The 27,291-nt window shown below is 43.3% G+C and overlaps 1 long non-coding RNA gene across 1 annotated transcript in view; it reads left to right on the top strand.

Moving 5' to 3' along the window:
* Positions 1-811: 811 nt before the first annotated feature.
* LOC308585246 overlaps positions 812-27,291 on the top strand; it is a 37,489-nt gene continuing 11,009 nt past the window's right edge. Inside the window, exons 1-2 of the long non-coding RNA XR_014007193.1 lie at positions 812-1,005; positions 11,400-11,478. This is a non-coding gene — a long non-coding RNA (uncharacterized lncRNA). The remainder of the gene's footprint in view (positions 1,006-11,399; positions 11,479-27,291) is intronic.

Raw genomic sequence — 27,291 nt, 5'->3', positions numbered from 1 at the left:
CCCCCCCAAAAAAGCAGTTGCCAATACACTGAAACTCACAAAAACAAACAAGGCAATTCCAAAGTAAGTTAAACATGTACGTTTCCAGAAATTCAAGTTGAAACCCCCCTTGGCTTTCAACACTCTTTGGGTCAGAACAAAGCTTGCTGGCATCCCATGGGCATCTGATTGGCCACTGTGATAACAGGGGGCTGGATTAGATGGGCCTTGGGCCTGATCCTGCAGGGGTCTTCTTAAGTTCTTATGACTGTGACATTTTTCATCAAAGGTATCCAAAGCAAGAAATTTGTTTATATGTGACAGCAACCATCTAATTTTGAAATCACGACTGACTGACTTTCTAGAAAATTCTGAAATGAATAGAATAAAAAAAGATATCACTTGCTGAATTTTATAAAAGGTTAATCAAGGATATAGTGCACAATGTCTTCACTTTGGCCTAATCTGCAGACACAAAGATGGTCATTTGCTGACCTATTAAAAGATTTGCTGGTCAAATATTCTAAGCCAAGTAAACACATGTCTAAGAATGGGGAAAGTTAATTCCCACAGATAAGCAGCCCTTTTATGGCCAGATTTAATTTTAATATACCAAACTAAGAGCTAAGATTATTTTTTCTTCATATATTCAAAGTCAATTTTTGAATCATCAGCAAAATTTACATTGTGGATCTTATGGTCAGAAATGTCCTTAGGTGACATTACAGAGGAACTGAATAACTCAGCATTAAACTGTTACAAAGTTGTGCCCTGCCTTCTCTGTTCTGCAGGTCCAGAAACATAACTTTGTGAAACGTTGGTCTGATGTTAGTGTTCTTTCTTCCAGTAAAGGATCACAGATTTATGAATACATGCTTTTAGTGGAAGGAGACCTACTTTCGTTCTTAGTAATGCACGAGGTGTAATATATGGAGGCTGAAATGCACATAGGAGCTTATTTTGGATTTTATCCAATTCTTCTCTACTGGAGCTTCCCCAGATTGCTGCACCATTATCACAAGCAAGGTAAGGTTTTTGAAACTAAAACTTTTATTGTCATTTCTAAGAAATGATGACCTGGAGTATAAAGAAGCATCTTTATGGTCCCCAACAAATTTGGCTGTTATAACATTTTCTATTGTTGGGGGCAACAATATTGTTGGAAGGACAGATCTATTGTTGGAAGGACAGGTCATGAAGCTGAGGCTCCAGTACTTTGGCCACCTCATGAGAAGAGAAGACTCCCTGGAAAAGACCCTGATGTTGGGAAAGGTGGAGGGCACAAGGAGAAGGGGACGACAGAGGACGAGATGGTTGGACAGTGTTCTCAAAGCTACCAGCATGAGTTTGACCAAACTGTGGGAGGCAGTGGAAGACAGGAGTGCCTGGCGTGCTCTGGTCCATGGGGTTACGAAAAGTCGGACACGACTAAACAACAACATTGGTGGGGGCAGATGCTGTCAGGAACTAGGATGGGTCACATCACAAGATTACTTTCTATGGGCATAAGATCATCTCCTAGAGGTATATCCATGTTGAAGTCCAACCTCCGTGCTGTTAACATGGTTACATTGAATTACTTTGGTTTATCTGGGATTCTGCATTGAAACTGGGGGCTGGCCGGAGTCCTGGAAGACCTGCCTTGCAGACCTTTTCCCACCTGGGCTGGGAGAGCAGGGCCCTGAATGACTCCAGCTATAAAAGCTGAGACTGCTGAACAGACTTTTGGGCTGGGGGGTTGTTGCTGTTGCCGCTGCTGGCTTTTTGTGTCTTTATTATAGATTCACTATGTGGGAATTGTTCAGTTACGTTCAGCAACATAGCTAGCCGCTCGGGTGCCTGGTGTGGCGTGCGTGTCCTGGGGGCGGGGCAAGCTGCCCATGGAGGCAGGGTGGGGCAAGGCAGGGCGCGCTGCGTGGAGCCTCTCTGCAGCCGCCCCCTCAGCTGTAGGGTGGCTGAGACGGTGGGCAGACGCAAGCCCCCCGCTGCTTGAAAAAGCAGTGCGGAGCTTGCAGGCAGTCCGCCCCCCGCTGTTAGTATGCCTTTCAACCAATGTCAGCGACTGGGCTCGATAACTGGTTCTGCCCCGACTGGGCTAGGTGACTGGAGCACTTTCAGAGACCTTCCAATCCTGGAAAGCAGGTCCTAGTGCACTGGACCCACAACTGTGCATTGTGAGCACCAGACTCATGCAGAGTATAAATAACGTGGAAGCTAGCTGTGAAGCATAACTCCTTTTATTTCTAATAGCTACTGCAAACTAACGAACTGCTGGCTTGCATGAGTGTTACATCTTCCACTCAGCCAGCTGGTCACTACATAGATAAGACTCTCTCCACACAAAGAGTCAGGCAGTAAGTCAGGAGCGGAAGAGTAGAGGAGCAGTTTCGCCCCCTCCTTTCTCAAAACATCAGATCAGGAGATTCTGTCAATGGGAGGGGTGAAAATATCAACAGCCACCTCCCCCTCAGGAGAGACGTGTGGCTCAGGCACGCTGCAGGCCCTGTGATGTGGCACCTGGTGCCCCCTGCCTCACCTAGCTACACCTCTGGAATAGGCAGATTCATGGAGGAGAGGGCTGTCGAAGGCTATTAGCCTTAAAGGCTGTGCTCTTCCTGCAAAGTTGGAGGCAGCAATGCTTCTGGTTTCTGGAAATCACTCATTGGGAGAGTGCTCCCGCAGTGGCATAGGAAGGGATGTGCGGTGGGCATGGGAGTTGTTTTTTATCACCCCCCTGAGCGATGACACCCCCCACAACCCCTTCCTATGCCACAGGTTAGGTAGTATATTTATTAATGTTTTTATTATTGTTTACGACTACTTTTGTTATGTATTTTTAGTACTGTAAGCCACTTTAACCATGGTTAGAACTGTGGAAAGGCAGCACACAAATTGAATTTTGTATATATGATTCATTCTAATTCTTTTGGTTCTAGGATATTTTCTTATTCTTTTGGGGAAAGGAAAACAAAGGCAAATACTGCCTTGAAAACACATTTCATCATAGCCGATGTTGATGCTGGTATGCTTCCTAAAATTTTGCTCAGGCCTTCTGAATAGCAAGAGGCTTTATTATTTTACTATAGTTTATCTGGGACAAAATCTAAACCTCATCATTCTTGTACAGCTTCATTTTGCATAGCCAAAATGAATGATGCAATGAGCAAGGCCTGAAGTGAAGGCTGTTCCATTTTACATTCTGATATGATCTAACTCTTTGAAATTCTATTTCAGAAATTGATGCCATGCAGGGCAAAGTTTGCAGTCGTAAAAGCGACTTCTTGCTTCATCTTTGCCTTTGCTCTTGTTTACTATGCCAAAATGCATTTATTTTTATTTCAAAATAACCAATCTTCATTAAAACTGATATCTCTAATATGAGTTTTAAGTTTTAAGTTTTTATCAGTATTGCATGAATCGCACGCACACACACACACCCCAACCATGATGGACCAATATGTGGAAAACATAGAAGTGGGGCAGCCATTACTAACCTTTCTCTCAGATGGAAAGCAGGACAGGGTTCAGGCAGGAAGAAGAAGAAGAAGAAGAAGAAGAAGAAGAAGAAGAAGAAGAGGAGGAGGAGGAGGAGTAGTTTGGATTTGATATCCCGCTTTATCACTACCCTGAGGAGTCTCAAAGTGGCTAACAATCTCCATTCCCTTCCTCCCCCACAACAAACACTCTGTGAGGTGAGTGGGGCTGAGAGTCTTCAGAGAACTGTGACTAGCCCAAGGTCACCCAGCAGCTGCATGTGAAGGAGCGGGGAAGCGAACCCGGTTCACCAGATTACTGTTACGATATTGAAGCAATGCAGCCGCGAGCTACTGCTAGCTTGAAAGCAAAACATAATGGGAATGTTGGGACTGTTCCGTGGGAAACAGAGGGACAGTCAATTCACAGTGCAGAGGGCACCGGAATTAGCTCAGAGTGTAATATGAGCTGTACAGGAAGTACAGGAGGAGTTTGTCTCTCGGCTGTTGGAGTTTGAAGAGAGCAGTCGTGTTTTCTGTAACGCTGCAAAGACAGAAATAAAGGCATGTAAATACGTTTCTGTCTATCTCTTTCCCCTGCCTGGGGGGGCAGGAAAGAGTGGTGTGTTCTTCTCACGCTGAGAAGGATCGCCTATCGCGACCTCTGCCTGGATCTTGCCGGGAAAGCAGACAGGGAGGTCAACAGGAGACCAAGCCGGGTGCCTGGGAGAGTTGCCAGTTTCTCCTGATAAAGGCTTGATTTCCGACATCTACGAGTCCACCACTCTTAACCACTACACCACACGAGTCTGGAATCCATTGGATCCCAAGTCAATCTCACAAGTGGTGCCGACCAGCATCAGGACTGATATGCCTCTCATCCCTTCCATTGCTGTCTCTGAGAACAGCAGGGCTGCAGACTTGAACATGGCTCCACTGCTCCACAGAGCCCCTATGGCAGCAATGGGGAGTTGGGATTTCACCCTAAATCTCCCCATTCTTGGTTCCGCAAATGTTTACCGCTTTTGGATATGTTGTCTTTTCTTATGGTGTGCCTAATGCTCCGTTCTCCAGCAACAATGTCCCGAGTTGTACTCCTCCCTCGCAAGGCAGATAAGCTGATGAAGCAGTTCTTAAGATGTTGACACTGGCTAAGATACTTTAAGCAGATTAAAATGAATGAGCAGACCGAGGAACAGTTTGGAGTTATAAAGAATCCATTATTTTCCAGGCATTTCCCGCAGCAGGACTTCGATGATGCTGGATGATGGTCTTTAACCTGCCTCCACCAAAACTCTCTTGAATACCATTAACTTCGTTGTATTAAACCTACAGCAGTAATTATAGTCGGGAGCCCTTAAAATACTGATATTTTAAAAAGCAGCGGAACACATGGTTTCGGGCTTTAAGTGCTCCTAATTAGAAGGAACATTGGAGTTTATTGAGTAGGGCCGCTCTGTTAAAAGACTATAAAATAATCTGCTGGTACTTATTGCTGGTGGAGTTATGGCTTTTAGGCAGCAAGGGGCTATATTTGGAAGGCAGATCTTCTGAGCCATCCACATTAGAGCATGCATTAGTCAGTAAAAAGAGGGTGCTTGCCCAGAGCAAAGCCCATAAGGGGACATGCGCAGACGAAAAGGCAATGTTTAAAAGTAGTTCATACAATAAAGCTGGCCAGCCAAGCCATTGTAAGCATGGATTATTGGATGAACTATTGTGCTGTCATATGGATTGGCCTTGTCAGGCATGTTTGAAGGTTCTAACCCAAATATCAGGTCCAAAGAATTTGTACGTTTTCTCTTATTGGTGGCATGGAATGACATTGCTAAGCACTGGAGAAACTCTCATTAAATGCATGATACAACGGAGTGTAGAACTTGGCCTTCCAGAGAGGCTGATGAGTCCAGTAAGCATTGCTGAATGACAAACAGAGACCTGCTCACTTACAAAGAATGTGATAGCTTTGTTGAATCCACCAACACTGGGAAAGATCTGGAGGGATTTATTCTGCCAATAACTATTTTTCCCACATTGTGGCTGGCTAAATTGTAGGCAATTCCACCGTATACAAAGGGACAGGGGTAAAAGTGCCATACTTTTGCATTGGGCAGATACACTTTTATAGATCTGTGACCCAATTGTTTGCTAGTTCTCTTTATTCTGTTAGCTGTTGTATTGTACTGTATTTGTTAAAAAAACACAAGCATAATAGAAAGATCAAATAAAAATGCGCTTCTTAGCTTAATCTTCATTTACATTGTGTGTGTGTTGCTAACCTTGGTTCTGGGCACAGAAAGTATAGAGGTCCAGCGCCGAGGGCCTTCTGGCGGTTCCCTCATTGCGAGAAGCAAAGCTACAGGGAACCAGGCAGAGGGCCTTCTCGGTAGTGGCGCCCACCCTGTGGAACGCCCTTCCAGCAGATGTCAAAGCGATAAACAACTACCTGACATTCAGGAGACATCTTAAGGCAGCCCTGTTCAGGGAAGTTTTTAACGTGTGATATTTTATTGTATTTTTGGTTTTTATGGAAGCCGCCCAGAGTGGCTGGGGAGGCCCAGCCAGATGGGCGGGGTATAAATAATAAATTATTATTATTATTATTATTATTATAGAGGACTGATATGTCCATAGGGATGGATGAATCCATCATTTAAAATTTCTCTCTGTTTCTCATTTTCTCACCCTTCAATTCAGCTTTCCTCATATCTGCACCTAGTGCGGATTTCTCCTAATATACAGTTTCCCCAAAGCAATTATCCCTAACACAAACCATTGTTGTATTCTGTTATAGTCATTTTTATGCACATTTTATTCAACATTTTCCTGCAATTTTGTACACATTACGGTACTTTAGTGCAGAACTGCATTGCAAAATTCAGAGAAGAGTAAATTTCAAAAGATGGCTGCATTTGGTTCACATATTGTTTCAAAAAGTTCAAAATAGGTAGATTCACTGAGGTCCAGTGCTGAGGGCCTTCTGGCGGTCCCCTCACTGTGAGAAGTGAGGTTACAGGGAACCAGGGAGAGGGCCTTCTTGGTAGTGGCGCCCGCCCTGTGGAATGCCCTCCAATCAGATATCAAAGAAATAAACAACTATCTGACTTTTAGAAGACATCTGAAGGTAGCCCTGTTTCAGGAAGTTTTTCGTATTTGATGAATTATTGTATTTTAATTTTTTGTTGAAAGCTGCCCAGAATCAGATTGGCAGGGTATAAATAAATTGTTGTTGTTGTTGTTGTTGTTGTTGTTGTTGTTGTTGTTGTTGTTGTTAAATGGAAACAGAATAAAATTTCTCCCCATCCCTGTGTACAGTTTGCCTTCCTGACTTTGTGTAGGTTGCCTTTATATTTGTGGTTAATGTATCATTTGACATGCTTGCTAGGAGCAAAGCTGTTATTTAGGACAAGCCAGACTATGTTGGGGACCCTCTTCTGGGCACCCCAATTTCTTAGGTAAGTCTGATGTAAGAGGGGGTCTTTATGGCCTCAGTGCCTTGTCTTCTTCTGGGGGTGGGGCTCATCTGGCACCTATTCTCATCACCGGGTGAATATCTTTTTGTCCTTCAAGGCCTGTACAAATATTATTTGTACTGGTCCTCTTGCCGTTGGTATGTTTTTATCTGAGCTCTGTGCAAAAGGCCCCTCAATACTCTTCACCACATTTGTGGGCAGAGAAACAGAGTAGGGTATCATTTCAATGAATTTATCCAGGGAGAGGAGACGTGTATAATTCTTTTAGAATTGAGCGCCCCATTATTGAGCGGTAAATTTCCCTGTTCATGGTTCAACAGGTATGGTGTCTTTTAATATATTCTATGTATTTTTTGTTTTGTTTTGTTCTGAAAATCTTCCTTATGAAGGAAGGCAGACAGAGAGACTGAGAGGATTTTGTCACTTTCCATTCTGTTGCTGGGGCTAGCTAGGTAAAACTAGCACAGAATCAAGAAGAAAAGGTCTGGAGATGCCCCTTGCTAGTTCCACCTCATTCTGGTGGAAGAGCTCAAAGTTACAAGGAATTTTTAGGGGGCGGCGAATCTTGACATGCAACAATCAAATAGAAAATAAGAGCTTTAGGTTGCTGAGTGCGGTGGCCAATACTAAATCCCATATCTCATCAATACCTGTGCAGAATTGCATAATACATATAGTCCTTCTGATAGAGTACCGTATTTTTCGCTCTATAAGACGCACGAGACCACAAGACGCACCTAGTTTTTGGAGGAGGAAAACAGCAAAAAAAATATTCTGAATCTCAGAAGCCAGAACAGCAAGAGGGATCGCTGTGCAGTGAAAGCAGCAATCTCTCTTGCTGTTCTGGCTTCTGGGATAGCTGCGCAGCCTGCATTCGCTCCATAAGACGCACACACATTTCCCTTTAATTTTTAGGAGGTAAAAAGTGAGTTTTATAGAGCAAAAAATATGGTCAATCCTTTTCCAGAGTGCTGGCATTCTCTATTTGTTAAAGATGATTAAATGTTACCAGTTTCACATATCCTCTGTTGGCTCCTGGCTTTAAGTCTATAACCTCCAGTCCTACAGTTGATTTTAGACGTGTTTGGAAAAGGTGCTTTATCGGGGCCACTGCAAACACACAATTATTTGTTTCTTTCCTTTTTCTGTCTTGGTCCATTTCTGCAGGAGCAGAGCAAATGAGTTTCAAGGCACACTTAAGGTTACCCTGATGAACGGCAATCTCTTTTGAGAAAGGCAGCCATGCTTAGGATATTGTGTCGTATCACAGAATGGGGACATCCAATTTGACATGTTTCCTGGTTACTTAGGCAACTTTCCACCCCCACCACACACACACCTTGTGCTAGTAAAGATTGACGCAATCCCATTTCATTCTCCCAAGAGCAATAAGTCAGTCTGAAATCATCCAGTATCTTCTTGAAATGGCCTTTAAAATTGGCTTGAGGGAAAAGGGATAACTTAATGGTAGCAAAAGACTAAGCAAGTATGAAAGCAGTGTTGGGGTGAGTGTGTGTTTGTGTTTGTGTGTGTGCATTGCAGAGTTTGAAGGGAAAGACACAAACTTACAGTAGTCCATTATGGACCAGTTTCTTGGGCCAAATTGAAATACCTTTATCATTTTTTCTTAGATTAGCTCCTTAGCCTTAAGGTTTAGCATTCTGTGATATTTTCCCTTTGATCTATGAAATGCACCTGCTGTAATGAGATCTCTTTCTTCACACATTCCGGTATGTTCTATTTAAATTCTTTGCAAGGCTTTTTACTTTTTATCTGATGTCCAAGGGAACATTATACTCTCTTATCTGAAGGGTTAGCACTAAGCAGACAGTTTGTTTTCTAGAATTGCAGAGTTGAGATAATAGAGCTCTGATTCCTTCAGAGGCTTGAACTTGTGCCAGTATGCTGAGCATAATCTCAACTCATTTGTGAGACTTGTCCTCCCCCCTCCAAAAAAAACATTCTGCTGCCTCTAGCAAGAGCAGAGTGTGCACGAACTGGTAGTGATGGTAATAAGATACTTAAGAATTGGGGAGAAGAGAAAGTGACGTGGATTTAATATCTCAAGTGGATAAGAAGAGAGCCAAGCTGGTTTATACAGTGGAGAGAAAAGCATATTTAATGTAAGGGAATTGCTGCTGTGATTTAAAAAGTTGTGTCTTCTGGGTGCACTGAGAATTCTTTATGTTTTATTCCTTCAAGAGTGAGCCCCTAATCACAGTCCCATTTTGCATGGGCCTTTGGAAAGTCAATATTCCCACACCTCTTTACCCTGACATTTGACAGTTAAGGTATTTTTTTTTATAAAAATTTTTATTTGGTTTTCTGCTTTTATAAAAACAAAACACACACAAAGAAAAGACACAAAACAAAAACATGTATAAAATCAGCAAATCCCCATTTCATAACCTTGTTTCCTGACTTCCCCCCACCCCCCCTCGTGCATCCCAGTTCCCAAGATTATATCAGCAAGTTGGTGTTTCTCCTCTTAACCATCTTATTCGTCTTATTACCTCTTTTATAATACAAATTGATTTTCCTAAGTTGGACTTAAGTTCTCTTCCATCGATTTTCATTTTGTCTTAATTAAGAGTCATATTAACCAAACCTAAAAGTCTTAAGAGTTTTTAAGAATCTCCTCTTCCCTCCCTCCCATCCCCGGTTTTTGTCCCTTCCCAATAGAAATCCAAATTCGAGATTCTCAGCCTGGGTTCCTCACGTCCGAGGCTTTCAAGTCTATTTCAGTCCCTCTCCGCCTGTCTTGTTGGTAGTCCTTTATGTCAGTCGTCGAATCTGGAAAAAGTTCTTTCACCATCAAAGTGTATTCTCTTCCCACAAGGAGATTTGAAAGTAACTGCTGAAAAATTTCCACAAAGCCTGTATCTTCAGAATCAAAGTCCAAACGGAGGCCCCAGTCATATTTCTTTATTTTAAGTTCCTGTATTCCATATTGTCCCGGGACCTCCTCCTTCTTCTTCTGTGTCTTTCGCAGACTTGTGGTAGATAAGTTCCCAGCGTCTCCTTGCTTGTGTTCCACAGATGTCAGCTTTCGGTTGTTACTTCCCAAGGTTACTTCTTCTTTTTCTTGTTGTTTAGTCTCTTCCACCTCTGTAGATATTGTTTCCCATTCAGCTGTGGATTCTTTCTCATTCAGGTCCTCAATACAGAGAGCAGAGTTGCCTGTTCCCAAGGTCATAGTCACAAGTTGTTTATTCATGGCCAAGCTCTGCTCTTGTAAGGTTCCCACCAATTGAAACATCCTTTCGATTTCCACTAGTAACTTTCCTTCCACAGCCATTGTATCCATTGTAGTTTCACAGAATTCCCCCTAGAGGGAATCTGGTTACTTATTAGTCTTTTCTCCAACAGTCCTTTAACAAATTATTATTACTTTGTTTCCAACAATTTTGGCTCAATTATAACTCGTCTTAGTCCAGAGGGATCTTAGATAGCGATTTTTCCACTTTAAACCGCCCGTTTGACAGCTTTGACAGCTGTCAAACTCCGCAGCTCTTACACAGGCACAAAGGCAGGACTTTCCCGAGCCCGGGAGGGGGGGTTGTTTAAAACAAAAAGAAGGTTTCCAAAACTCCACTCTCCAGCCCAAAATTTCCTTTAGCCAAATCTTGAAAGTTAATGTCCTTTTTAACTCACCCCACCAAGGGTAGGCTCTCCAGCTTAGCTCTTATGTCGTTGCTTAGATCGTCTGCAAGGGGGGGGTGCGGACTTCCTTTTAGCACACCCCCCGGTCGTCTCCAATTCAAGGTAAATTTTTTTAAAGTCCCAATCCGTCTTACTCACGGGTGATTCTTTCAGTCCAAATTTTCAAGGAAGGAAGTCAGCGCTCTCTGGTCATGGCTCGCGGCTTCGCTCCACCGAGGTAGCGATCGACTCTCAGTGCCACGCCACCCCCGTATCCTCTCCGCAGCCTTTAAAAAGGCTCTTCGTGGATCAGGGGGGGCGCTTAAGGCACCCGCCGAGTCTTCAGTCTGCAGGCATCCGCACCTGCGGTTTTTAAGGGTCCCCGCGTCGCCGGCGCGGCAAAGACCCGTCCTCGGTAGAGCCGATTCCCTCCGCAGCTCGGAGGGAATCCGCCATTTCCAGATCGCGTCAACCCGGAAGTTGACAGTTAAGGTATTTTGCTTTGTAGGACCCACTTCTGTTTTTATTTGAAACTTTTGTTTGTTTTCATATTGTTGTAACCCTGCTGGGAAACGTATGGTGACAGGTGGACAAAAAAAGAGTATTTAAATAAATTCCTCAGTAAGTATAATCTCTTTGCAGCCATCCACCTGCCCCTAAAGTATTCAGAGCTCTGGGTAAAACAGTATCCGTGGTTTCTTATCCGGGTGAAACCATACACAAACCGCTAGAATTGTCTGCTGCTGTTTGTAGATGGGGCCGTCACTGAAATAGAATGATAGTTATTTCCCATACCAATATCACTTAAGGGTTCTTGTTTCCTGTTCTACAGAGGCAAAAGTGTGGACTATCCAGAGGGAGTTTTCACAAGGGAAGTAGAATGTCCCAGGTTGGATCCACCTCATCTGCAGGTAAGGCTAAGGAATAACCTTGTCTGGAAGCCGAGAGAGCCACTGCCAGTCCGTGTAGACAGTACTGAACTGGATGGACCAATAGAAGCTTCCTAGGTCCCTCCAAGCCACTCTTAGTGAGAACTGCACCCGAACTGCCTTCAGGCTCCTGGTGTAAGTAGCCTGAAGGTCCTGCCCTTGAATCTCCTGTTAGACAGAGAACCAAATATAGAAGACTTGTCAAGGCATTTGTCAAAATAAGAGTACCTTGTGGGGCTGTCTTTCTGAAATAATTGCTGATCAGTGTGAATAGTCAAGGCTGTCAGGGGTACTGAGCCTGCTATTAATATCCAACGGACTGCTTATAAATGTACAAATTTGATAGCTCAGGCTGTGCTTTCTTGGCTACCTTCAACATATTTCAGGTTCACAAAGCCAAGTAGGAATATGCAAACTCCTCCCTTACGGCTCCTCATTATAAATTTATCATCTTGACACCTTGTCTGTTCTATGCCTGAAATCCCTTTACAAATCTCATAACTAGAAGACATATTATACTATAACTTTAGGAGCTCTGCATTCCAAAGGAGAGCTTTATGGAAAGGCTTCCCTGAGCAGTAATTACTGGACTATTGCAGCCATGAAATATGGTATTTTGAAAAACGGTGAGGAAAAACTAGAGGAGTTGTTGGAATTTAGCTGGCATTAACATTTCTCTGTGGGAGAGAAAAAGATATCCGACATTGCTGATGCCAACTTTTTTTGGATTGTTGTTTTGCTTTACATAGCCTATTATAGTGTCGAGGGGATGGGTACTGGCTACTTGTTTTTCATCTGAAAACTTGACAAAATAATTTGGAATTAATTATATTCTGAAAAGAGCAACACAGATCCGGGTGACATTATTGTACATAATGTAACATACATAATGTAATAATGTAACGCAAATATGAAGTAGAAATCACCGTAGGCTATGTGACTAATTAATTTTCAGCCCACTCCTGCACACCAGGGTCAAATCCACATCACACATTTATTTATTTGTTAAATTTATACCATGGGCTTTCTCCCAAAAGAGCCCTGGGTGACCTTATCAACCCACTTCAACCGTGGGAACTGTCATTTGTAAAGGGTGCTGAGAGCTGACAGTAGAGTGTGCTTGGCCCTCCAACCTGCCCCAGGCCCTCAATCCTCAGGAGCTCTCGGAAATGTAGTGAGAGGAATTGGGTTCTCCCCAAAACTCTTAGTACCCTTAACAAACTACAGGGTTCTTTGGGTGGAAGCCATGGTTGTTAAAGTGGTATTATAGTGTTTGAAATGTATGGTGCTGATGTTGCCTAAATGTTAATTGTCCAAATGATATGTTAATTGCCTGATTAGGGCTGAGCTGGAGGACACAATTCTTCTGTTTGGGAATAAAACCTGCAGGTGAAGCTACCAACCTTTGGTGCTGGGTGGGAAACAATGGCTGGGAAATTTATTCACCTTCCTTTCTCAGCAACCTTCCAGGGGCCACATTCCAACCGTTGGCAGGACCAGAAGCAAAAGTGAGCAGATTGGGGTGGAGTGGGGGAACTGGTGAGGACACAGTGATGACGCAGAGTCTCCCTTATGCAATTGTAATTGCATGAGGAATGCATAGCCAAATAGGGCTACTGTCTTAATGACAGTAGGACTGTAAGTACTAAGCACTACATGCCAATTGCTGCTTCCCATAGGCATCTGGTTGGCCAATGTGAAAACAGGGCAGGGGACTAGATGAGCCTTTGACCTGTTCTAGCAAGGCTTCGGATCTATTTGTATGTCTTGAGCCATGTAATTTATGTGCTGATGCTTACTGACCCGATGGCATTATGTGCCACAGTGCAACACCTTCTAAGGATATCCAGCAGGATGCCCTCCACATGTGGTTGGACTTTTGGATCTCAAATTTCAGCGGTGCCCTGTGTGACACTAAAATTTGGCAACCCTGCCTCTCATGCTCCATACCCAGCTCTACCTCTCTTTTAAATCAGAACCAGTGAAGGCGGTGAAGGTCCTGTGTGAGTGTCTGGAGGCGGTTGGAGGATGGATGGCGGCTAACAGATTGAGGTTGAATCCTGACAAGACAGAAGTACTGTTTTGGGGGGACAGGAGGCGGGCAGGTGTGGAGGATTCCCTGGTCCTGAATGGGGTAACTGTGCCCCTGAAGGACCAGGTGCGCAGCCTGGGAGTCATTTTGGACTCACAGCTGTCCATGGAGGCACAGGTCAAATCTGTGTCCAGGGCAGCTGTTTACCAGCTCCATCTGGTACGTAGGCTAAGACCCTATCTGCCTGCGGACTGTCTCGCCAGAGTGGTGCATGCTCTGGTTATCTCCCGCTTGGACTACTGCAATGCACTCTACGTGGGGCTACCTTTGAAGGTGACTCGGAAACTACAACTAATCCAGAATGCGGCAGCTAGACTGGTGACTGGGAGCGGCTGCCGAGACCATATAACACCGGTCTTGAAAGACCTGCATTGGCTCCCAGTACGTTTCCGAGCACAATTCAAAGTGTTGGTGCTGACCTTTAAAGCCCTAAACGGCCTTGGTCCAGTATACCTGAAGGAGCGTCTCCACCCCCATCATTCTGCCCGGACGCTGAGGTCCAGCGCCGAGGGCCTTCTGGCGGTTCCCTCATTGTGAGAAGCAAAGCTACAGGGAACCAGGCAGAGGGCCTTCTCGGTAGTGGCGCCCGCCCTGTGGAACGCCCTTCCAGCAGATGTCAAAGCGATAAACAACTACCTGACATTCAGGAGACATCTTAAGGCAGCCCTGTTCAGGGAAGTTTTTAACGTGTGATATTTTATTGTATTTTTGGTTTTTATGGAAGCCGCCCAGAGTGGCTGGGGAGGCCCAGCCAGATGGGCGGGGTATGAATAATAAATTATTATTATTGTTGTTGTTGTTGTTGTTGTTGTTGTTGTTGTTGTTGTGGCAGGCAGCTTGGTGCCTAGTGTGGATGAACCAGTCATGCTACCCCAAAACTGCCTCTGACTCCAAATCCCATCAGCCCCAGGCAACATATCCAATGCTCAGGGGAGATGGGAATTGGAGTCTAACAACAGCAAGAAGCTCTCATGTTGGCTACCTCTGGCCTATGCTGTTTGGTAATGGGTTACCATATTTGCCATTAGGACTGACACAATGACACAAAACATCTAAAGCTTCTTCACTTACCAGCCTCTCACTGCAAAACCCAAAACCCGCATGGGCTTTTCAGACTTCTCATTACTTTGGACATCCAGTTTCTGAGGCACAGAAAGTAAACATCGGGAAATGTAAAAAGGGCAAAGAAAAGCAGCTCACCTTATCAAAGGGAGCTATTGTGAAAAGGGAGAGAAAAAGAGAGAAAAAGCCTAGTTGATTCAGAAAGCTTGAGATTTGTTGACATGTGATGTCAGCAGAGGGTGAACAAACAGAAAATGTCATATGCAATGAGGCACCAGGAATGTTGAAATGAGCATTTCTTCTTTTATATGGGGATGCTGTGCTTTGATTGAAAAAGTCTCTTCCAGAAAGGCATGCTTAGAGTGAAAATCAAACACAGTGAATATTCAGTGCAGCACTGAACCTTGGTATAGCCAATGACAAGCCAAGCACACTTTAGCTATGTGAGGCTATGGATTAACTATGATGCCATATATTTGACTCTAATGACAAGATTCACTGCATAAGAAATTGTTTTACTCAGCAATGGGCATAACTTTCCAAGGGTGACTGAATTCTTGCCAGAAAGTTAGCTGGAGCGCTGTGCTCACTGAATTAATAGGAGTCATTTTGTGTAATTTTCTTTAAGAGCTTTGGAGGGTGAAGACATAGTAGCTTTGAAAGCTGGGACTCCTTTTTTATTCTTGTTTGTTCTTTAAAAAACGAACAGGAAAACATGACTTTGCTGTAGAAAATATGTCTGTTATTTTCCCCCTTTCCTTTGCTTGAGAAAATAGCCTCCACAGATACAGATAACATGGTTTGATTATTATTATTATTAAGATAGCCTTAAGGGAGTGTCTGGTCACCTCATCTGTCTCCTGAGAAATCTCTATGTGGGACAAGAAGCTACAGTTAGAACTGGATATGGAACAACTGATTGGTTCAAAATTGGGAAAGGAGCATGACAAGGCTGTATATTGTCTCCCTGTTTATTTAACTTATATGCAGAATTCATCATGTGAAAGGCTGGGCTGGATGAATCCCAAGCCAGAATTAAGATTGCTGGAATAAATATCAACAACCTCAGATATGCAGATGACACAACCTTGATGGCAGAAAGTGAGGAGGAATTAAAGAACCTTTTAACGAGGGTGAAAGAGGAGAGAGTGAAAATATGGTTTGAAGCTCAACATCAAAAAAACAAAGATCATGGCCACTGGGCCCATCACCTCCTGGCAAATAGAAGGGGAAGAAATGGAGGCAGTGAGAGATTTTACTTTCTTGGGCTCCATGATCACTGCAGATGGTGACAGCAGTCACGAAATTAAAAGACGCCTGCTCCTTGGGAGAAAGGCGATGGCAAACCTAGACGGCATCTTAAAAAGCAGAGACATCACCTTGCCAACAAAGGTCCGTATATTTAAAGCTATGGTTTTCCCATTAGTGATGTATGGAAGTGAGAGTTGGACCATAAAGAAGGCTGATTGCCGGAGAATTGATGCTTTTGAATTATGGTGCTGGAGGAGACTCTTGAGAGTCCCATGGACTGCTAGAAGATCAAACCTATCCATTCTTAAGGAAATCAGCCCTGAGTGCTCATTGGAAGGACGGATCCTGAAGCTGAGGCTCCAATACTTTGGCCACCTCATGAGAAGAGAAGACTCCCTGGAAAAGACCCTGATGTTGGGAAAGATGGAGGGCACAAGGAGAAGGGGACAACAGAGGACGAGATGATTGGACAGTGTTCTTGGAGCTATGAACATGAGTTTGACCAAACTGCGGGAGGCAGTGGAAGACAGGAGTGCCTGGCGTGCTCTGGTCCATGGGGTCACGAAGAGTTGGACACAACTAAACGACTAAACAACAAAAGGAAAAGATGCCTGTTGCCTATTATGTCTTTCATTATGAACAGTGCTCAGTGGCAAATTTATAGGTATGCATAGTATGTCCAGATTTAGGGCCCCCTGAGATGGAGGGCCTCCTTAATTATGAGTATACATTGTTCATGGAATCATAGAATTGTAGAGTTGGAAGGGGTCCTGAGGGTAATCTAGACCAACCCCCAACAACACAGGAACACTGACCGAGATGATCTTTTTGAAACGTGACTACAAACAAAGAACTGACATTGCAAAACTTTAGTATTTTAGCTTGTTGCATTATTTCCACTTTTCATTCTCCCTGCTCCCAGATTAATATCATTAGAGACTGATCATTAGGCTGGGGATCACCAACCTGATGCCTGTGCAGGCCTTATTTGGCATCCTAGAACATGGGTGCAAGACTCTGAACCTTCTTCTTTTTAAAGGAAGTATATAGCCTTTCTAGAAAGAAAGTTATGAAGCATAATGTAGTATTTTTCGCTCTATAACACGCACCCGACCATAACACGCACGTAGTTTTTAGAGGAGGAAAATCTGTAGGCATGCCACCCGTAGGCATTCCCTCCATAACATGCACAGACATTTCCCCTTACTTTTTCGGAGGAAAAAAGTGAGTGTTATGGTGCAAAAAATACGGTACATGCAGCCTTCTAAGCAAGTTCTGTTAAAGGAGTCAGCCGGGCTGCCCCCACTTTTCAGTGTTTTTAGCCAATGAGGAAGTCAGAGCTGTGACTGATAAGTGAGTGGCTTGGAAAGCAGGCAATAATATTTCAGCTGCCTGCCACTGGTGGTATTTAGCGAAACCTCCCCAAAGCACCAAGAAGGCATTGAACTCAGACAATCAGATGCCACCTTTGGGGTTGCCAGGTCAGTGAGGGTACCAGAGTGGTGAGAGAGGTATCTGATGGGGCTCAGCAATCTTAAATTTTATTGACTGAGCTCACTGCCACTCTCAGTGTTTTGCGAAATTTACTTATATTAGAGTTGTGATACAGGGCTCCAGCCTCTGCTGCCAGCACAGCACTTCCTAGCATGTTATGATTTGCCACCACTGGCCTACTGTTACCTGTGTGGAGGTCATTTGGGGTAGAGGCTCCAGACTTATGACCTGAAATCTGTGGCACCTCTCTCCAGACTTTGAAGTTCTAGTAACTCTGAGAAAAGAGCTGAACCCTGCACAATTGCAACAGCTCTAATAACTCTTAATACCGAAAGATTAACAAGGCATACTGAAAAAGCAAAATTAAGGACAGTGATTTAGCAGGGGTGGATACTAGAAAATAAGGACAGATCCAGATAAATAGGGAATAACAAGTGGGACCTGCAATGATACATTGTGCTGTAGAATATCTCTGATGTTCAGAATTCAAGTTAATTCCCCTATGAGGAAAAGGTTATAACATTCGGGAGTTTTCAAATTTAAAGGAAAGGTGAATAAGAGGAGAGGTGTATAAAAATTCTGCATGGTGCGGTGAAAGTAGGTAGAGAATAGATTTTCTCCTTCTCTCATAGCACTAGATCTCACAGACATCAAATGAAGTTGAATGTTGGACGATTCAGGATGAATAAAATAAAGCACCTCTTTACAGAACGCACAGTTCAATCTATAGAAATCAATTCCCACAAGGGGTAGTGATGACTGCAAACTTGGATGGCTTTAAAAGATGACTGCCATGTAAAAAAAGTAAAGGTAAAGGACCCCTGGATGGTTAAGTCCAGTCAAAGGCGACTATGGGGTTGCAGTGCTCATCTCGCTTTCAGGCCAAGGGAGCCAGTGTTTGTCCACAGACAGCTTTCTGGGTCATGTTTTTAACATGACTAAACTGCTTCTGGCACAACAGAACACCGTGACGGAAACCAGAGCACGTGAAAACGTCGTTTACCTATTTATCTACTTGCACTGGTGTGCTTTCAAACTACTAGGTTGGCAGGACCTGGGACTGTGCAACAGGAGCTCACCCTGTCAAGGGGATTTGAACTGCTGACCTTCTGATTGGCAAGCCCAAGGGGTTCGGTGGTTTAGACCACAGTGCCACCCACCTCCCATTGCTGCCATGAAGTGTCCTTTAAGAGTCACATCCATTGGACCACTGACTTTTGCCTCTGACCGCAGCAACCCCTGGCATGTGGTCTCTAGAAGGCTGCCCACCAGGAAATCTGGCCCTCAGGCTGAAATAGTTCCTCATCTCTGCATTACATCTGCACCCAGAGATCCCTCTCTGGACATCTCTGGGGACAACAAAGTACAAATATATTTAACAGGCATTTAAACCCAGACAATGTCAAAATCAGCTCTAGTTAAGTGAGGTTACTTTCCTACTTTGGTGTTCTAGAGTGTGACTCTCTGGCAGCTGTAGCTTCGGATCATCCATAACGCATGAGGGGCTGTATCCCTGGTGGCTATCTCAGAGAACAGTCATTTGGGTTCAATAAATAAATAAATCACAAGTGTGTATTCTGCTGCTGGAATATATGTGTGGAACCAGATTTGTGCTCTCACCCGTTTAATTAAACCCAGGATAAAATGTCAGTAAGGTAATGTCATAATCACTCAGGGTCTGCCAGACAGCACCTTTCCTATAGAAGGACATTTGTGAAGCTCCATTGATTGCAGCCTTTTAATCTGTTTTGCACTTCATATATAAGCTGACCTTAAACAGAATGTGCATATGGTGGGAAAACAGATGGTTTGCAGAAGAGGGGTTTTGTGCATTTGTTCTTAACTGATGCTTCTTGTTGGATATTCTATAAGCAATTTGTAAACAATGTAGCATATTTAGGTAAGAGGATAGTTATATTTTATTGCCATGTTGTTGTTTTATTGTGCACTTCAGTGTGCAGTCTGTTGCTTATATATACATGCTCCATTACCTCCTCGGTGGAAATCATTACCTACGTAGTTTCGGTGTGAAAACTCAAGACGCCCCCCCCCCCCTTGAAAATACAATGTCAGAGACAATGTCAAATGGAGTCATGAGAAGAGGTGCTATCTTATCAATGTCACGATGAAGTTGGTAGGAGACAGGAAGAAAAACTTTGTGTTCCATTAGTTGTTACAAGTGTGCTCCATTTTCTTTGACAGAAGCCTTTCCCCGGGAATCAAACTGAACAGTAAATGAAAATTGGGTACAACCTTTTACTTTTTCAGAAAGCACACCTGACCTAAACATTATTCAATGTTCTATAGAATCATAAAATCATAGAATTGTAGATTTGGAAGGGACCCCAAGGGTCATCTAGTCCAACCCCCTGCAATGCAGAAATCTCAGCTAAAGCATCCATGACAGATGGCCATCCAATCTCTGCTTAAAAGCCTCCAAGGAAGGAGAGTCCACAACCTCCTGAGGGAGTCAGAAAGTTTTTCCTGATGTTTAGTCAGAATCTCCTTTCTTGTAACTTGAAGCCATTTGTTACATTACAACGGCGCCAGCGTGGGCCCCACACTAGGGTGCCCAGTGTGCCCCACCCATACCATGATGTCATGATGTTGTAGCTGTTAGAATTCCTGCTCCGTGATTGCAGTCATGGGATTTTTGTCTATCACATGACGGTGTATGTTTTGACTTCACAAAGTGGGAAGTGACGGAGACAGGATGTTTGTGTTACTGTGTTCCGTGAAGTGGGACTATTGTCCTTTGTTCTTTTTCTCTTTGCTGTTTGATGCTAGAGAGAGAGAGAACCATGTTGCAGTGCTCCGTGTCTGTTTATATGTAAATAAAGTAGATTAGCCAAAATGCTGAGTTGCTGAGGTCTGTTACGCAAGCTGCAAAGACTCTGTGGATCCCTAAGTGTGCTGGTGTCTGTTGGCATCAGTCGCTGTGATGTTCGGGCTGAAGAAAGCTTATGAAGCTCCCGAACGAAAGACCAGGAGGGAGTGAACATGCCAGTCGGGCATATGTCTCTTCCAGGGTCCTACTCAAGTGTAGGATGAGCTCATGACAGTAGCATGGGGTGGGGCACGAGCTCCACTCTCTTTCTCTCCCCCAACTCAGCACTTTCTCTTCCACCCCCCTTGATCTCCCTGCTGTTTCTCCCACCTGCCTCAACCAAATTCCGTGTTCTCCACCCCCCCAGCTCTGCGTTCTCTCTTCCCCTCCCACCCAAACTCTGTGGTCTCTCCCCCCACCAAACTCCATGCTCTCTCTTCCACCATCCCCGTCCGAACTCTGCACTCTTTGCATGGGGCATGGTGCCCACACACCTGCCCCTGCATTTTGTGGGTGCCCGGCCCCTATATGGGAAATTTTGTGGGTGCTCAGGCACCCAGGGCCCTGGGGAGATGGTGCCTATGCTACATTACAACCTGTAAGGGCTGGCCTTGGGGATTTTACCACTTGAGCTTGGTGTAATAGGGTTTTGGATTATTCCAGCTCCAGACATTCATCAAGTATTCAGATAAAAGTGTTTATATGCAAACGAGAGAGGGAGGGATAAGTGGAAGAAAACAGAAGGTTAACAATTGACCCGCCCCACCCATACAAATTTGTATGGAAAGAAGTCATTTAAAAAACACATAGACACACAGATTTTGTTTTTGTTCATTGCATTGCCCTGTACAAAAAGTTTAACAATAATAATTGAGGGATGAAAAATAGACAAAAGTGCAATGTGTAAAAAAATGTCATGGAAAGCCAGAATAGGTTCTTCACATAGCAGACACCTCAGTACAAAACTATCTCCCTCACTGTTTTGCAGCACTCAGCAATTGAAGTGCTGGTATGTATCACTGTGTCCCAGTCTTGACAGCTCAACAAATCTAAAAAATAAAAATCCAGACGCACTTCCCCTACTCTTTAAAAGACCTTGCTTCCTTTTCATGCTTCACCACAAAAGATTGACCGGTTAATATTTAAATCCCATATGCAATGGCTAGATTTGGGAAACAAATAAGAACTCACCACGATGTATCTTAGGAGCTGCACAGTCTTCGCACAGCATTTAATATGCTTCTTTTATTGTTAACATTTACAATCCTACAGTTAAGTGCAGCTCCCTTCTATGTTATGGTGACATAAATAAAAGATATCATCTCACAGAGTTGCCCAAAGACATTTATTTGTTGGATTAGTTATGGGAGCTCTGGACACATTTATTTCTATTCTTCTTTGGGTTTTTAGCTCCTGCATTGTTTAAAATAGCTAAAAGTTTCCTGGATGTACATATTTTGGGTACTGTTTTATCCTAATCAATTATTGTTATACTGAATAGATATTTAAACAAATATTTGGAAATGAGAGCAAAACTCAAATGATTTGCTACTACATGTTTAATACTGTTATTTAAAGGAACCATTCCTAGATATTATGCAAAAGTTCAGTATATTGTAGTGCATGAAGGACTTTTGCGGTAGCGATGTTGAATCTTCTGGAGGAGATTGGCTGAAGTGATGTGTGAAGGAAATGGACTGTTTAAAAAACTAAAAATCCAGCTGGTCTGGGAATCAAGGGGTTGTTTTGAAAAACTATGGCTGCCCAGGGATCAAAACTGGAAGTTGGTAAGATCGCTGACAATGGCATGGCGGACTGTGAACCTCTTGAGAGGAGCAGAACAGGGAAGATGGAGATAGAAAGGTTAGGAAGCTGGTGTTATGAACTCTGAAGTGCTGATGGGGCTGGGTTTGGGCTTGGGTTGGGAGGTTCTGACAGAGAAGAAGGAAGGAACTGGAGAGGGGTGCTGAACTGGAGAACCTGGGTTGAAGGGCAGGAGATATCCACCAAAAATTCAGCCAGTTTGGAAGGAGGAGCATAGATTCTGGTTTCCCCCTCTGTTTCCCCCCTCTGCTATGGAGCAGGAAGCTTCAGTGGATACTGGGGTCTTGATCAACCAAAGGCAGAGGCTGAACAAGAGTTGCAGCAACTGAGCAAGAGCCCAAGCAGGAGGGGGCAAGGAAGAAGTAAGGTTGAAATTCATATGCAATTTTAAATAACCCGTCAAATATTTGCCTGCTACTGCCTAGCTCATGTTTAACTCCCTAAGTAGTATTTTATATTTACATTTGTAGCTCCGATACATATAACAACTTGTATCTTTTTCCTAAAATGGCAAATATGAGTTATTGGTAAATTGCTACAGCACTAGTGTGCTAAAATTGCAGTTACTGGAAAAATATATATATACCTGTGCGGCTGCATTTATAGGAGAGATTTCAAGCCCCACATTTGCTCTAAGTCTCTCTTGCTCTTATCCTTGTTTTTAAAACCTCAGGCCATTTTTGCTACCGTCATCACAAGTGGTTAGGTGGTACCCCGTGGCTTCTGGTAAATAGTTTGTTCATGATGTAGGGGCAAGTAATTTCAGAGAGAAAGGCCTGAAGTGAAAAATAATTTCTTTTGCACTCTTGCCTAAATGCTATCAAAATTATAAACAGATTTTATGGCATTTGTTAAAGCTAGACCCAAATTGCTCTAGCTGCTAAAGCTAAGGCTGGCTGCAGGCTAGGGACATGCAATTCTATCAGTTTTTGGTTTCTGTCAGTTTCTCCTTTTTCCAATCTTAAATTCATTTTGCCAGATTTCAGCATCAGTTTGTGATTTTGTTTAATTAACAGAGTGCTCATGGGAATTCATCAGCATTTTAGTGCTCATTTCTCCCATAAGACAGATTTATGTATGCAATTTTGCCTAACATGCACATTTTTTTGAATATATTTTGCAAGCACTTTCCCCCACTATAATGAATTTCAGTATACTTTCACTTGTATGCAGGTTAATGCACATTTTCCATTGAATTTTCCATTTTGCTTTGTATGTTGTTTTGGAAAGTGCAAAAATGGGAACCCAACCAAATTTCCTGCTTCTTCCTACTGCATAGTTCCTACTCCACAGCTGAGCCAGCATTGTGACTCAAATCAGGCATGTTCATTCAACTTTCCATTATGCTAAACTCTGTAAGCATATCTGACATATCTGTAAGCATATCTGTAAGCATATCTGACTAGACTCATGTTCCACTGTGTGGGGTGTGAGAAAAGGCCACCACTGCATTGGTGAAACAGTTGCTGTATTCAATGCAGGGTCAGGCCAGGAGAGACGTGGAGAAACTCACTGCCAGAAAATAGATAAATGGCAGGTAAATTTTGTGGGAATGTTCTGGGGTGCAGGAGAGGATATATTGTGAGATTATATCCTAATCCAACTTGTGCTAACAAGTTCCCAAAATATCAGCAGAGTTTATGACATTCCCCTTTTAGTTCGCAACAGTAACGTCTGCACAGGTTCGCTAGAACCACTATAATAATTACTCTGGTAATTTCCCCTTTTGTTCCCTCTTAAAATACAAGACACGACACAGTCTTTATAAAAATATAAAAGAGTTTACTCACGTTCTGTTCACAATATGATCCCAGAAGGCTGGGAAATGTATGTAAAAAGGTTACATACATTCAGAATCTATCTTGTAGCAAGATAGTCCTTATCTCCTCTCTTGGCTGGGAGCCAAGAGAGCATCCTTAGATGTTTCCTCATCGAAGGAAGATGGCAGAGAAAGAGAGTGGCTGCCTGCCCTGTGCTTTTGTCATTACCTGCACAGGTGAGGTCACACCCACCTCTGGTCACATTCGGAGGAAGTCCGTCCCCAGGAAGTTTACCTGCTTGCTGGACTGACATCCCTCCCCATGTTCTAACATGTACACTCTAGGAATGTTGTCATTGACTGCTCCTGTGTTTACATCCCACAAATTTAAGACACCCCTCCAATGATTGTGAAGCAGCCCCGATTCCCACCAGTCAGTGACTATGCTGGCAATAGATCACAGATGCTGCTGATGTACAGAGAGAGCCAATGAACACATGATGGTAGGGACCCACACCCAGTACATCTTGGCATTATGCTGGCACAGTGCTTTTTTCTGGGGGTACGCATACCCCTAAAAATTTTGTGAATCTAAGTGGATAAGAAACTATTGTTTTTTAAAAAAAATATTTCTTCTCTAGCACGGTGAATCGTCAGTTCCGTTGCTACCCCCGATAGCAGCCTCATTTCCTGTCATGATGTTTCATGAGTCTCAGACGGAAGCGAGCATTTAATGTGTGAAGTAGGAGTTGGAATCTAGCATGGTGATTGGTCAGTTTCACTGGTACCACCTTGGATGGTGGCTTCATTTCCTTTCCCGGTGTTTTTCTTGAGTCAAAATGAGAGTACCCCTAAACATTTTTTTTTTTAAAAAAAGCACCATGCTGACATATCTATCATTGTTGCAGCACACATTCTTCTGAAGAGCAGAGTAACCTGCCCTGGACTTCATGATAAAGGGTGGGTATATAATAATAATAATAATAATAATAATAATAATAATAATAATAATAATAATACCTACTACCTCTATCTATCTATCTATCTATCTATCTATCTATCTATCTATCTATCATCTTTCTATCTATCTATAGCTGGCAGTTCTGCAGTACAGGATTTCACCTGGCACCTGTATTAACAAGCCCCAGCAAGGCTGCTTTTTACACCAGTCAATGTAAATGCACATTATTTCATCATCACCGAAGCATATTTGTGTAAATTTTAATGAGATGTTTATTTTTCTTATGAATTCAATTGGGACACACTGTTAATACAAGACACGCAGGCATTAGGATTCCAGACTGGTGTGAGGGCTCCGGCTCATCCTACTTTTCATTCCTCCGACCAACGACTCCCCTGTCAAATAGTCATTAGCAACTTTTTCAAATAATCTGAACCGCACTACAGTGAAAGAATGTGGTTGCTCTTGCTTATGAAGGCAAAATGATTTTTAACCCTGGGTCACATCAGGCTGCTGTGAGTGGCTGCGAGAGATAATTGTCACTCTAAAGCATTATGTGCAGAGCTGACACACTGAGGACAAGAGAGAATGACTTCCTGTTAAGCTAACTTCCCCCATCCTGTTTATTTCTTTAGATATTTATATCTCCCCCTTCAAGGTACATGGTCACACTGCACAAATAAACCCCAGTTAAAATGCATAATTAATAACAATACATGTGTATTAGCAGCAAACTGTGCAGTGTAAAATCACATGAAGGAGATTACAGAATCAGGTTAGCTGCCAGCCTGGGCATGTTTACTCAGAAGTAATCCAAGTATATTGAAAGAGGTTGTCTCAGACACTGCCACCCCTCCTGCTCATTAAATTGCTTTTAAATTGTTTTTATATCCTTTTAATTTTTTAAAAGTGTTTTAACTGTTTTTAACTCTGAGTTGTAAGAGCATTTTGTGGGATATGCCTGGGAGGAAAGGAATGGAGGAGAGCAGGGAGAGGCCCAATTACAGTGGTTCTGGGTTGGGGGAGGTATGGCGTGGGAGGAGGGGCAAGCCAGATAATGGGCATTTGGTTCATTTTGATTTGATTTGATTGATTTAAATTGGCCTTTTGAAATGTGGGTTTTTTGGGGAGGCGGGTTATCTGGGTTGTTTTTTTTTATTTTGATTCTATATTTTGTCGTTTTATATTTTGTTTTTGTTCTGTGAACGATCCTGAGACCTCTAGGTATAGGGCGGTACATAAACAACAACAACAATGGACAAAAAAATGTGCATGTTGTGATCAAATCTACAGAAGGTTGATGCTCCACAGGATAGGACACCAACAGAGGAAGCTGCAATGTACCCAACATCAATAAAGGAAAAGATGTGGTACGTTGGCTTGACAGCCACGGACATAAAGTCTTTACAATGGGTGGTGAAGGTGAACACAGCACAAGATATCATGGGCTGTCCCCTGAGCCCGCTAGATGACATTGCAAGGGATTGTTGCCTTAGAAAAGGGAGAAAATTTCTCAGGGATGATTCACACCCAGGCCAGCATCTCTTTAATCTTCTACCCTCAGGCAGGAGATATAGAAGTATAATTAGTCGTACCAACAGGCTAAAAAACAGTTTCTATCCATGGGCTGTTAGGCTGCTGAACGGAAAATAATATAGTGCAACTGACTTTCGGGGTTGGTGTGTTGTGTGACAAGCACACAGAGTGCAATGAGATTGAGTGTTTGTGGGGGTGGGGAGGGAGGCTTGATTAATTTCATTGTACACAGATTGTACATTGCCAATAAAGGTATTATTAAAAGGTCTACTTATGTGGCCTCTACATTTGTTCCTAAAACAAATCATTGGATTTTTCTTGGCTTTCTCATTCCATTTTCTAGTGGGTTCATATCTAAAGGGGCATAGGGATCCATGGGTCTGAAACTTGTGGCATTCTGTGGTCCATCACTTTCAGGTCCCAATGGTGGTTTATTAACTTAATGCATTTATCTCCTTTTCATGCATTACCATACCCTCCAGCAATCCGCATGAAAATAGGGACATTCTATTGTTCACAGCTTAAAACACTGGTTTGCAATAGATGGGACATGATACAAAAGGGGAAACAAGTCAGAGAGAAGGAGTAAGGAGTTCAGCAAATTCAGAACACTGCATGGGCAGATCTGGGAACAGAAGAACAAAATGGCAGCTGGGTGTCTCAATGTCTTGCCTGTCCCTCAGAAGAAGTGCCAGGCTATGTTCATGTTCTCTGCCCATAATCTTCCATCCAGCTCTAAGCCTGAAGAGAGAGAGGAGGCATTACATGGGAAGCCATTGCCCCAACCCCTAGACTATCCAAGCTAGAGGATGTAGCCTTACCAGGCTTCCCCAGATTGGGTCCTCCCTTAAAGAGGGCACGTGTTGTGGTGGGACCTGGCAACCTAACCCTGTGTTGTGGGTGGGTATGTTTGGATAGCCACAACAGCCGATTGGTAGGTCCTTTGATGCAGGGTTCAATCAGGCCAATAGGATGCAGGCTAAACGGAC

Source organism: Podarcis bocagei (assembly GCF_964188305.1).
Source record: "Podarcis bocagei genome assembly, chromosome: 4".
Lineage (NCBI taxonomy): Eukaryota > Metazoa > Chordata > Lepidosauria > Squamata > Lacertidae > Podarcis > Podarcis bocagei.
This window is presented reverse-complemented; position numbering and strand designations above follow the sequence as displayed.